The sequence below is a fragment of the Periplaneta americana genome, chromosome 7, assembly GCF_040183065.1.
Source record: "Periplaneta americana isolate PAMFEO1 chromosome 7, P.americana_PAMFEO1_priV1, whole genome shotgun sequence".
NCBI lineage: Eukaryota > Metazoa > Arthropoda > Insecta > Blattodea > Blattidae > Periplaneta > Periplaneta americana.
The window spans coordinates 38,674,816-38,684,240 of NC_091123.1; the positions used below are offsets into that span (position 1 = coordinate 38,674,816).

General features: G+C 36.0%; 1 long non-coding RNA gene across 1 annotated transcript; it reads right to left on the reverse strand.

Moving 5' to 3' along the window:
- Window positions 1–3,878: 3,878 nt before the first annotated feature.
- Window positions 3,879–9,219, reverse strand: LOC138702693 (uncharacterized). Its single transcript, XR_011332862.1, has 5 exons — window positions 9,074–9,219; window positions 8,511–8,951; window positions 8,232–8,384; window positions 7,977–8,113; window positions 3,879–3,958 (listed from the first exon to the last, which is right to left on the reverse strand). It is a non-coding gene; the product is annotated as an uncharacterized lncRNA (long non-coding RNA).
- Window positions 9,220–9,425: the final 206 nt, after the last annotated feature.

Consider the following 9,425-nt stretch of genomic DNA (forward strand, 5'->3'; position numbering starts at 1 on the left):
AATTAATTATAACCTGATATTAACATTTTTTATTCAACATAGGGTTAAAATTATATTTCAATTTTATTGTTATTAATACAGTATTATACTTTTTTTAAACTTAAATTTGATGCCTTTTTTCTTCTTTGCCGAAAAATTATGTGTAATAATTCCTCATTTTTCACCACGTCTTCACATTTGTAATCAAGTTATTTGATGTAGACTTACATCTTTATCTTTGATTTCTTCCATTCAATTGGCCGTTTTTGAAAATATGAGTTTTGAAACGAAATACTGCCAGCAATCAATGATTTCCGTATTTTACATATGGAACAGCTGTGAGATGGAAGTACGTAATTGTATTATGACGTCGAGCATCCCCGTTTTCTTTACCTACATTTGATTATTTCAAAGCAAAGGCAAGCATTGTCTATTAATGCGCATTGGACATTTCATATGGCATTTTCCTAGGAAGTAGAAACGAAATGAAGTATGGCAACATTCTTGAATAAATCCCTTTAGAGTCCAGACGTCGTATGTGCAAGGTGTGGCAGAATGAACTCATGAATTTGACTTACGGAGTATTTTTTCGATAGTAGGGATGGGTTGGAGCTAGACACGGAATAACAGTCTAGTTATGCGTTTAGTAAACATGTCTCATTGGACGCAACACATTCGAGGGTTCACTGTTAAAAGTTTTTTTTTTTTAACAGTCTCAATATCAACACAGCGAATAACCAGGAGGTATTTCAACATTCCAAGACATGGAAAAGTATCAGACTGTAACACTATCAACTAGGTCCAGAAATTTCGAACTACAGCTTCTGCAAGAGATAAGACATCGCCGGGCAGAGATCGAATTTCGCGGACAACGAAAAATATCGAAAGAATTAGTGCTGCTGTCAATCAGTTTAAAGCGATATTCACATCGGCAAGCTACAACCCTCAAAGATGGTCTTATATTCTGTTTCAATGGATACAGCTGTTGTCCACGTATTAGCTACTAATTAAAAACAAGAGAAAGATTCACTGTTTGGAGATGTTCTCTTGTTTCTTCTTTTGCAACAAAATTTTTTAATACAGGGATCATTTTTACTCCATAATTCTGAATGGTTCACCGAATCTCTCATATTGCAAATCGAATTCCAGGTTTTCACAGTCCTCTTAAAAGATAATTTTCCTGGAGATCAGTTTTTGTCATCAATATTTGCTAATTTCGACTCTTCATATTTTACAAATCGTGGGGTCATACTTTTCAGTAGCAGTAGTGTCGTTTCGTAGCATGGTCAATAGGATAGGCTACAGTACTCCAATATTCCAGTTAACTTTTCTTAATGGATATTCTTTATATTCTGCGATTATTTCAAGACTCTCGCTGTGAATTGAGTGTCTAATTTTTTATATTCTCTTTTGAGGCACTCGCAATATCCACACACAGAAAAGGATACTAGAAGTAAGATCTTTCTCTAATATAGCAATTTTTATCATTTTTCTGCTTATTATTGTTTTCCTTAAATTTTATTCTGCTGACAAACTCTATTTTCTGAGGATACGAAAAACTATTATACCTCCTTAAGCAGTGATCATCGTATCTAAGTTAATATGACATTATTTGCTCAAAATTAACCATAGAAATAATTCCTAAAGTCATAATGGCTGAAGCACACAATATAATGTATTTCAATGTTAAAACTTTGTTAATTTCTTGTCTCAGTCCTTACATTACATGAAAATTATGCATTTATGGAAAAAAATAGTCACCTAGAGCGAGTTTAAGGGAAGGTTGTAAGCTGATTTGGATCAAAATTAACATTTTTTTTTTTTTGTTTTTAGCTGAACTAATAAATTAAGAAAAAGTCGGTAGGTTAAGGAAGATCACAACTACAGGTGTGCAAATTTTCATAGATGTAGATTGAATAGTTTCTGAGATAAGTGTACCGGAAGTTGCTAAATTTAACACGGTGAGGATAGGGCTTACAACATCCCCTTAAATGCAATAGCCCATATTTACTAACATATCAACTTCAGTTTTCCTTCTCAGTGGTACATAGTTAACTTATTTCACTTATGACAAGTCACATGTATACCCTTCCCTACTATGGTGTTGAAGTAAAATGGTTTAACCCACAAAAGAACATTCTTTCAGCAACAAAAACAATTAAAATTTAACACATTATTATTAGTTACCTTTATATGAAGGAATGTAAACATAATTGTAAAGAAATATTTCTTCGCATTTTGTAATTAAATTTTAACTAATTACAGCAAAAGTCACATTAAAAATTAGGGTTAAGTCATTTTACCTAAACACCATTGGTATGACATAATGTAAAGAGAAGTAATTGTGATGAATTATAAAATTGAATTGAAGAATTACGTCCCTGACAATAATAATGTTTTCAGGCATGCAAACACTGTACAGCAATTTCTCCCTAAGTATCTTCAGAATATTCCTGTGCAATGAAAGTAGAAATACATGTACAAAGTGGATTATGAAACTGGCAACAGGTGCAATAGAGTATCATTACAGCAGTCCACATTATGCTGTTTTAAAATAAAAACTTTCAAACTTTAAAAGTGTTGAAACTATTAAAAAGGCAATATAAATTTATTGACAGACGATACCGTTTCAACACTGGTGTAGTGTCATCGTCAGTGTCTCTTGAATTTCAAAGCAGTATTTTAGATAAAAGTTACTCATTCAAGTATTCTGTATCACTTCCATTGAGTCTCATCTCGAAAGGTTAATTCCGAGTTTTAGGTGAGCCTCAAGATTTTTTCCTGCCAGATAAGAGCTTGTACAGCTGTTACAACGCCCTACTAAGCATTTTTCTGTGAAATAAAATTTAGAAATTACGTTATTAAATATATAATAAATTTCAATACGATATTTCAGCCATGTTCCATTCTGCAAATATATGTAAAATCATAAAAATCTGGACAATATTTATCAGAGTCTGAGGCCTGTATTTGTCTGTTAATGTCACCAGACACTTCAACTACAGGTGCAATGTGAATTTGAATGATTTCATTTACAATTAATTGTTTTAACTTTGTCACAGTAGGTTGAACGAACATATCACTGTATTTAGATTTATACCGTGATGTGACCTTTAGCCATGTGTGTCAACGTGTTATTACAGGAACGGAAGTAGAATAAAAGCTCCTGCATCTTTCAAACATTCTCTCTCTTCTGCCAGAAGTTTTAATTAAAGCTGTGTTAAAAACAGGTCAGAAATTTTCAGTGAAAATGTCATCTCTTCGGTACAAGAATTTAAAAACATGTGGGCACAAAACGTGGAGTGTAAAATCTGAGATGCAAATCCGACCGATCGCTTTCCAGCTGAAAATATTTACGTTGCATTATCAGAAATTAAAACAAAAACTAGATTTCTCTGATGAATAAGATCCAGTGCTTTTTTAATTGGTTACTTTACGACGCTTTATCAACTGGTATGGTTATCTAGCGTCTGAATGAGATGAAAACCTCATGGGAGATCAATCCTCTTTTTTCCTTTCTATTCAATTTTTGTCTATTCGCTGTAGGTAATAAAAACTTGCAGTAAAACCGTAAAGATAGAAATAATTCTTCTATAAATAAAGATATCCAAAATACCACTTTTTTCTAATAAGGAAAAGACTCGCCAATTTATTCTACATAAAACGAAACATTTCAAAGCATATCGCGCGATGTTTCAAGTGGATTGCGAATAGGAGTTTCTGATTGCAAAATACTGTGTATAGATCCATTACTTTTTGCATTCTCATATTTCGTATGATAGATTATGATTATAAATATAACTGGACTAATAAGTTGAGGAGAAATTGCTGCACACTAACAGATGCAACAGGAAGTTTTGAAGTGTATCTCCGCGATAATATAAGAATATGATTACTTGCCTTGCCGCCTGCAATGCGCGAAGCCTCCACTGCTGAAGCTCGCCCAGCTGACACCAGCTTAAGATCCCTCTTCTTCTGCCTGTAAAAATAAACGTTTTCCATTACACCAGAGTCAGAGAAACAACGTATACGATGCAATCTCAACACTAAAAAAAGCAACAGGAGTCTAAAAATATAATGCTGTATACAGAATGTTTCAATAGTGACGGTAATGATTTACATATAAAAAGCACAAATTAAAAAAAGCAAAAAGCTCTAATAAATATTGGTTCGAAATTAACCGTTCATGCAATATTCCGTTAGGCAGAGTAGGATCTACACCGTGGTCCCCCAGGTCACCGGATTTAAATACGATTATTTTTTTGTGTTTGGGGCCATGTGGAAAGCCTGGTTTACACTTCTGAGGTCAACAAACTTTATGAATTGGTTTTTTGGGTTGAACGTTCCTTTCAGCAAATAAATAATGATCGAGGATTGCCCCAGAGGATTCTCAGCTCACTACAGAAAAAAGGACAATATTGCGTTCAGATGCATGGAGAGCATTTTGAAAACCTCCTCAAATAGGGATGTAGAATTCAAATAGGGATGTATACACGTCTGCTCTTAGTCAGCGAGGAAATTAACAGAAATGTGCATTATCTCGGCAACAGTTAATTTGCGGACAATTGTATATTGGAGTTTTTGCTTGGTTAGTTTGTAATTTTCATCCGTAAATTATTGACCATCACTTTTGAAACACCTTGTAGAGCACGGCATATTATGAAAGATCAATTAAAATTGGCTTTCCGGAGAAAATTTGTTTGGAAAATGAGAAACTTTAACTACAGGAATCCCGCAGATGTACTGACAATAAGCATCAGAAAAATCAAGCATATGCTGTTTCCACTCACAGCATTTCGGTAGGATTAAATACCTATAATATCTAACAAGAAAAATGACAGGAAACATGTTAGTCACAAATGAGCGGGATAACATAGCCCGCTCGGGTAACGGGTTGCAGTCCTAGATTCAATCGCGACCCACGTCCGACTCAGTAGCATCAAATCTAGATCCCGAACAAGTTTATTTTCGAAAAAAAAAAAAAACAAGGCTGTGAACCACCCTTTCCCAAAATTTCTCCAGTAGAGTCCGGAAAATTTAAATAAACTCTCATAATCGGATGTTGGGATTAGACTTTTCTCGAAAATGTGAGCGAATGTGCAAGAGTTTTTTTTTTTTTTCAAATGAGAATGAGGCTAAAAGACCAAACTGCGGGAACACTGCAGGGTACTGGTAACCAGCAAAGAATCCTAAATAATTCTTTGCCTATTTCAGAATTTACGTGGGATAATTTTTGATTCTATAAAAAAATTACGGAGCATGAATCACAAATAAACGGGTTATAATGGCGCAATCGAATAAAGGGCGCGGTCGTGGATTTACCCACGTTGGACACGAACAAAAGTAAATTTTCCAAGACGAGACACTTTTTCGAAATGGAAACGAATGGGCTCAGAGTACCGCTCACTTTAGTGTAGGAATCCTACAGAACTAGTAGCAATCAGCAAAGAAATCGAGCTCCTCCGTTGCCTCTAACAGCTAATGGATAACATTTTCCAGCGTATCAAAAATGGCCACGAAATCTGTAATCCGAACAAAATTAATTTCAACAAAATAAGCCCAAAGTTTAAACAACCACCCTTTTAAAAAGGAATATTCTCGCCACTAAAATTCCACCGAATATGGAGCAAGAAGAGACAATGGGTGGTATTAATAAAGATGAGGAAGATGAGTTTGCTTCAAATTCTGTGAGCTTCCTCCTTTTCCTATTAATAAAGTTGAGGAAAATGAGCTTGCTCATCAAGAATTTCCTCCACCTTTGAGCAAGGAGTCAGCACGTAATAGTTTCCTCGCATTACTTATTAATAAAACGGAGTTTTGCTTCTTGCTCTGAAGCATTTGCTTCAAAAAACCTGAGGTACCTAAATAGGTAACTCAAGCTTGTAGAGTGAAGCTGTTGTATCGAAATGGTTGAGTTCACGGATATTCAATGGCCTCAAAAGTTGTATAAGAAGCACAGAGATTCACTTTCGAGAGATTACAAAACTTCTTACCGATTTAATCAAGAAAATGTGGATTGTTTAACCGACTATTTCTTAGGTGACACAAACCAAACCAGATGCAGTGCATTTAAATAATTCCTTAACAGATTTGCAGAGGCTAGTACTGTTGGAACAATTGGAGGCATTGAAGGAACACAGAGAGTATTATAAGGAAAAGCGTGCAAGACTCTTTGAAAACTGTCATCAAATCACAGCTGATAATACACGGAATGTCGAATACCTCTTTATTTACAACTTACACACAAATGTAACTTACATGAAATTATCAGTTCAAATATTATGCACTGGAATGAAATAGAATTTGGGAGAGGGGCACTATGACTCAGCACTGCGACCTATCAAGATACATTGCACTAACCCTCAAGCTAGGCACATTCCCAAACTCACACCGGCTGACTACACTAAGGTTTGGTATGTATCCAGGTTTCGAGCAAGCAACTCCACTAATCCCTAGGCCAGCCCCGTCCTTACGTCGCTAGCCGGCATTCGAGGAATGCTATGAAATAATGACTGAATGGAGAAATGTTGACAGAATGATGTAAATTCCTCATTAGGGGAAATGGGAGAACCCCGAGAAAAACCCAACTGCAACCTCGTCCGCCACAAGTGTCACTACGGATTTTTCAATTAAAGATCCCATATGAACCCGGACAGTCATTCATCTTTATGTGCTTGTTTCCCATATTTTTTTAATCTGGTTTTCATATTGGACACTTTTTTAATTAATTGTGCCTCGGTTATTGGCACCCCAAACCCTTTTTCATACTTCTCTCTGATATTTGCAAATGCTGCAGATTTCGTTTTCCTCGATTCCGGTAACATTGACTTCTTAAATATAACTGGAAATTTTTTAATGATATCCATAAATAAAGATAAATCTTCTCACTTTTTCCCCAACGTCTTCCTCTGTATCACTCATAGCTCAATCACTAATCCTTTCGATCGAAATACACGTGGCGGTATCGCTTGTTGTGGCTGGCCTGAACCCGTCTGACGACTCTACTGATACGAATTCCCACGCTAAGTGAAGCAAACTCTGTGAGCAAGCTTTGGCACGTAAGAGCAAGCTCCGATAGTTTTTATTAATACGACATTTCAGAGCTTCCTCATAGAAAAAGCAAGCTCGTTTTGCTCATGAGGAAGATGAGCATAGTAAGGTCTTCGTTTTTATTAATACCACCCAATATGTGTAAGACAGAAGTAGCAAAGACCTAACTGTTGTGTAAAATACAACCATGTGCCTCCAAACGTAAGTACGGTACAGCCCGATGTATTTACAAATAAGCCGTGAAATTTGGATTTTCAGAAAAGACTTTCTTTTCGAAAATGAGAACAAAGGGGCTGAGTACCCCGCCTTCTTAACTGTACGAACCGCTCAGGTTCACTTGCGATTTAATGTCAGGTTTATCGTTTATAATACTCGCACAAATAAAATCGTGTGGAATATTCTACTGAAGCAACACTATGCGTTTTTGACTCTACTCAAGAAATTAACCTGTAAAACTTATAATTCCTGGGCACCATTCCCGAATTCAATACTTGTCACTGTTCATTACGAAAAATATTCCGGCCAATAGTGTACGAAATAACGTTGTACACTGACAAGACATGGCGGATCTTGAGAAGGGAGATATCTTTCTAAAATCTACAGAGCCATTTTTGTGGATTAGATACTTTTCTATTTATCGTCGTTGTTCCTGCAATAACTCCTATGTGCAAAATATAAAAGGTTTCAGTACGAAGGAAACCCACATTTAATCACCCTATGGCAGCCGTACATAGGAGACTGAATTCTTACATTTTCGAAACAAAGAAATTTAAACATATAGCAGATTTTATTATTTGCTGTATCATTGTTTAAGTTATTTAATAGAGTAAAAAATTTTAAAATCGATAAATATGTCACATAAGATTTATTGCAGGAACAACTGCGATGTTTTTTGTAAACTGAGGAAGTAAAATGCTACAAATGTCGGAAGAATCGCTGTATCTCACCTGAGCATTCTTGAGATTGTGCCCTGCACCAGCAGCATCCACTCGTGGAGGAGTTGTTGCCCAAGCACAGCACCACATACGCGTCCTTCACCAACAACTGCATCATGGGCATCCAGGGAGTTAGATGGTACTGCAAGCTAAAAACATACGTTTTCGTAAAAATCTCAAAATCGATCTTTTTAATATCAGTAGTTGTCTGTAATTTGCTAATTAAACAAATTAAACACAAATTTATGAAGAGTCCCCCTCTCTTACCAGTGCATGCTAGAGATTGTGACCAACAACAGCAGCATCCACACGAGGAGTAGTCGTCCAAGCACATATCATCAGTATTCTCGTCATCGTGGGGGCACAGGCGGTTGGATAATGATGCTTACACATAATGACTGAGATATGCCATCACGCCAGCTGAAAACATAGGTTTCCGTCAAAATCTCCGAAACAATTTTTTATGAATCAGTAATTTTGTTTTTATTTTGTAAATTAAGAAAATAAAATAATATAAATATAAATATAATAATTCATATCTCTCACCAGTACATCCTGGAGAATTTGTCCTGACCCAGAAAAATCCACAAGAGGCCTAGTCGTCCAAGCACTGCTCCGCCACAATTCTCGCCACTAGCAGTTGCATCATGGACACCCTGGAGGTTAGATGGTGCTGTATGAAGTTAGTGGCTTCCAGGTGTCGTCACATAAAATAAAAATATAAATTTCCGTTAAGACTCTCCAAATGGAATTTTATATCAGTAGTTTTCTTTGTATTTGTAAATTTAATAATTGAAATAAATGAAATTTATGAATAATCTCTACCTCTTACCACTGCATCCTATAGATGCCTGCACCAGCATCCACACCAGGCTAGCACAGCACAGCACCATCAATATTCTTGCTGCTAGCAGCTTCATCATGGAAGCTCAGGGGGGTTGGATTGTGCTGTATGAAGATAGTGGCCTCCAGGTGTCACCACATCAACTAAAAATATAAATTTCCATAAAATCTTCAGGTGGAATTTTTATACCATCAATAGTTTTCATCGTATTTTGTAAATTGTATAATTAAAATAATACAAATTTATGATAATCTCTCTCTCTTACCAGTGCATCCTATAGTTTGTGGCCTACAACAGCATCCACACGAGGTTGGTGGTTGAAGCACAGCACCAATATTTTCGTCAACGGCTGCGTCATGGGCACCTAGGGTGTGAGATGGTTCTGCTTGCACATTGTAGTTTCCAGATGCCATCACGTTAGCTGAAAACATAGGCTTCCGTCAAAATCTCCAAATCGATTTTTTGGTAGAATCAGTAGTTTTCTTTATATTTTCAAAATTGAGAAAGTAAGATAATGTAAATAAAACAAGAATAATTTCCGGGAAAGAAGATAATGGGGAAAAAAGGAGAAGCGGTGAAAATAAGGGGAAGTATAGATAATATGATTCGATCGGTTA